We start from the raw sequence: 4,934 nt of genomic DNA on the forward strand, positions 1-4,934 counted from the left end.
AATGTTCCAGAAATTTCTGTACATATATCTTAGTACACATTTTTTATTACTCTTGTGAGCACTTGAAAAATACACTGAATAGTATGTATATTTAAAATTTTGATAATGTCGGCTCGGTCCCTATGGCTCAAGTGACTAAGGCCCCAGCCACATGCACCTAAGGTGGCGGGTTCGAATCCAGCCCGGGCCCGCCAAACAACAATGATGGCTGCAACCAAGAAATAGCCGGGCATTGTGGCAGGTGCCTGTGGTCCCAGCTACTTGGGAGGCTGAGGCTGGAGACTCGCTTGAGCCCAGGAGTTGGAGGTTGCTGTGAGCTGTGATGCCACGGCACTCTACCCAGGGGGACAGCTTAAGGCTCTGTCTCAAAAAAAAATTTTTTTTTGATAATATCAACTTTTTTTGGCTTTCAGAAGGGCCCTGTGGTAGGCTGTGGTAGGCCTAGGGTGTGAGGAGGGAGGATCATTTGAACCTAGGAACTTGAGTCCAGCCTGGGCCATATAGAGACTTTTAAAAAATATATGAGGAGGTCACTTCCTCTTACCCTTACATATATTGGATATGTTTCTTTAACTTGTTATAATTTGATAAACAAAAATATGATTTAATAAAAACAAAAATAAAATAAAAATGAAATAACTGTGTACACTGAAGCATTTATGGGGTTCAGTGTACTGATTTGATATACAATGTAAAATGCTTACGTTGCACTGATTAACACATCCATCACAATTATACTCTTTTCTTAATAGTTTTGAAAGGTACCATTGCATCACACACCTTAGGTGAGGTCCCGCCAAATACCCTCCCTCCTCCCCTCCCCTCTCTCTCTTCTTCTCTTCTTCTTTCTGGACTATAGTTATGTTTTACCATTTGTATGAATGTGTAGGTGATTGATTTCATAGCAGTATTGAATACATTGGATACTTGTTTCCATTCTTGAGATACGTGACTAAGAAGAATATATGTTCCAGCTTTATCCAGGTAAACATAAAAGATGTAAAGTCTTCACCTTTTCTTATGGCTGCATAGTATTCCATGGCGAACATATACCACAATTTGTTAATCCATTCATGGGTCAATGGGCACTTGGGCTGTTTCCATGCCTTGGCAATTATGAAAAATGTTTCATTTTAATTTATGTTTCTCTGCTCACGAGAGGCTTAGTACTTCTTCTTTTGTGAAGCTCTTATATCATTTGCCCATTTTTCCAAAGTTATATTTTCCTGATTCATAGGAGCACCTTATATTTTAATTAATCATAACACAGGTGGCAAATAATTTTCTCTAAAATTTTAGAGTAGCTTCTGCAGGAAAGAGTAGACATATCTATCAATCTATGGGGATTTCAACAGATTAATTTTTGAATAACAGTCATCTCTAGAATTTTCAATTGTTTCTTTTAGATACATAATATACTTCTTATTTTAAAGTGTTACGGTTTTTGAAAAAAGTGTCTATTTTTAGTTTGCTATTATAAACAGGATCATTTTTCTGTTTCAGTTCAGACTGGTTACAGCTGATATATAATACAGCTATATTAATTTTGCATCCACTTTTGCTTAAGAAAACTCATCTTAAGACTTAGAATTTTCATTTGTTTACCTATGGTTTTGTGTTGACAGTTAAATTTTCTGCTTTGTCTCTGAGTATAATAATTCCACTTATTATCATATGCTTTTTGGACACTGTACTGATGTTAAAAGATGCAACTACAGACAAAATAAGAACCAGCTTAAACACTATTTGATGCAAATCTTAATTGTAATGTTCTGAATTAGATATATAAACTATCTACCATATTCTCCCAGTTTCAAATCTTCAATGAAGGATTCTTCCCTATATATGCTTCCCAAATGTGAGTCTGCCAGAAGATACCCTCTGAACCTGGGTATCAGCAATTAGAATTTATACACCTCACTTTCATCAGATTGCAATAGTCAAACCAAAATGTTAGATTTGGGCAACTCCCTGTAGGAATATGGGAAGACTTCAAAACGCCAACTTAATTCAAATGATTTAATTAAAGCTGGATGCAGTGGCACATGCCTTTGGCTACTCAGGAGGCTGAGGCAGGCAGAACTCTAGAGCCTGCCAGTTCCAGGCCCCAGTGCATTATGAGTGTGGCTGTGAATAGCCACTGCTCTCCAGTGTGGGCAACACAGTGAGACCGCATTTCTAAAAAAATAAAATAAAATAAAATGATTTAATTAAATGTTGACATTCTACAAAAGAAGTTAGGTACCTAGATAATCACTCATCTCAGTTTTTAATAAATGGTTTATGAGATAAAACTCTATACAGGTGTAGTATAATTTCTAGAAGAGTGACTCTCATTCTTTGTTTTTCCATAGGCCAAAAATTCATGAATTACTTTAAGCTATTTAATGAAACTATTAAATAGCCAGTTAAAAGCCATCTGAAATATAAACACATACTATATGTATATTAGGATAGAATGCCAATATTTCATAATTTTGAGATAGTCAAGCCTGCTATTGGTATATTTATATATGTCATAAGAACTTTACTGTAGTATCTTATGGCATGAAAGTATAATATTTATTGGTCTATTTGTATCTACATATATCTCAATAAGCCACTACCTTTAATAAAATGTGAATTATTAATTTCTATTGCTACTAATGATGGCTAATTTATTAAAAAGAAATCTGATAGTCAGGCATCATACCCATAATCCTAGAACTCTGGGAGGCTGAGGCAGGTGGATTGCTTGATCTCAGGAGCTTGAGACAAGCCTGAGCAAGACCTAGACCCTGTCTCCACTAAAAGTAGAAAAACTACCTGGGTGTTGTGGCTGGTGCCTAGAGTCCCAGCTATGCAGGGGGCTGAAGCAAGAGGATAGCTTGGGCCCAAGAGTTTAAGGATGTTGTGAACTAAGATGCACAGCACTCTAGCCTCAGGCAACAGAGTGAGTTTTTGTCTCAAAAAATAAATAAATAAATAAATATGATGAAATATTTAAATTAATATAAGAATGGAACCAGGAAATTCAGGTTAAAGAAAAAAATGTGTGAACTTCTAAAAAATGTTTATATCATTAAACAATATAGAATATATATTAAAATCCAATAGTGAGAGACAACTTTTCTCAAAATAAATAATATTGAAATTGAAATAGCAAGCTAGTGTATTTATATAGCTATTGTTCTGTAATGATTTTCAGCCTTCTCTTACAAGGGCAAATTTCAGATTTGAAACAACTTTTATTTTTCTCTAGGTATGATTTCCATATGCATAGTAATAATATACATAGGAGATGAAAAATTGTGTAGCAAATCTTTTGACATGTACCTTCATTACACAGAACTTTAACTGAGCTCCTCAAAAGTGTTAGCAGGCATGAAGGGTAGTCAGTAGTTAATGGTGCAATAATTCTGATAAGTTTTTGATCTTCTAAAGTATAAATTACTTTCAAACATGATATGCTACACCCAGCAAGGATATACCAATGTTTTAACAACAAATTAAAAAAGGTAAGAAGAATATTAAATATTATTTTATACTTCTTAGTGTTAGACGGTAGAATGTCAAGTCCCTTTGTGATACTGCCCATCTCATCAGGGACGGGATGTGGAAGAACAGAAGCCACTTACGTTTCATTGATTACAACAAAGTGAATGCAGTCATATATTACATTTTCACAATAAAATTGACTTGGTTTAGGCTGGGTGCGGTGGTTCACACCTGTAATCCTGGAAGGCTGAGGTGAGTGGATTACTTGAACTCATGGATTCAATACCAGTCTGAGCAAGAGCAAGGCCCCGTCTCTAAAAATAGCCGAGCATTGTCTCAGGTGCCTGTAGTTCCAGCTACTTAGGAGGCCAAGGCAAGAGAATCACTTGAGCCCAGGAGTTTGAAGTTGCTGTGAGCTATTATGCCAGGGCACTCTACTGAGGGTAACAAAGTGAGACTCTGTCTCAAAAAAAAAAAAAAAACCCAAAAAACAAAAACTAACTTGGTTTAAAATATAGCTAATTCTACTAAAATCATATTATATACTTTGAGCAAGAGCCACTATTTTCTAAAAACATTAGAATTTCTTTATTCCACATGATCCTAGGTGATTTTGATTTATTTATTTTTTTTGAGACAGAATCTCACCCTATGGCCCTGGGTAAAGTGCAATGGTGTCATCATAGCTCATAGCAACCTCAAACTCCTGGGTTTGAGCAATCCTCTTCCCTCTCTAGTAGCTGGGACTACAGGTGCCTACCACAATTCCTGGCTAGTTTTTCTATTTTTTAGTAGAGACAGGGTCTCACTCTTGCTCAGGCTGGTCTCGAACTTTTGAGCTCAGGTGATTCACCTGCCTCCGCCTCCCAGTGTGCTAGGATTATAGGTGTGAGGCACTACGCCTGGCCTTGATTTTGATATTTTATTAATCTATTTTCATAAGACTGATAAAAAATGTCTTTAGGAGAACACAGAGATATTCTCTACCTCTAAAAAGAAACTGTATAATTATTTGTTAGCTACAGAAATAAAGGCCACCTTCTGTGGCAAACTGGCACATACTGTGATTGTTTGATTAGTTGAATGTTTTGGGGACTAAATATAAATTTAATCTAATAATTCAAATCTAATAATTGGATTTCACATGAGAGAAAAATCTCACCAACTTGTCAAAACACTACATTCTCACGTAGTCATTGTAAGACCAAATACTCATGAAGGTCAAAGAGAAGTGAATGTATTTCTCTAATTATTTTACTTTCTGAAGTTTGATTTTCAATGAAAAGGAAAGTCTTCTCATCTAATTTCCTTTAGAAATACTCAACTATGTTCTGTACTTGTCAGCAATGTCTTTTTAACATGAAATTTAAAGGCTCGGCGCCTATAGCTCAACCGGCTAAGGCGCCAGCCACGTACACCTAAGGTGGCGGGTTCGAATCCCCAGCCCGGACCCGCCA

Source organism: Otolemur garnettii, unplaced genomic scaffold, assembly GCF_000181295.1.
Source record: "Otolemur garnettii isolate 467f Iridium unplaced genomic scaffold, OtoGar3 scaffold00003, whole genome shotgun sequence".
NCBI classification, from domain to species: Eukaryota; Metazoa; Chordata; class Mammalia; order Primates; family Galagidae; genus Otolemur; species Otolemur garnettii.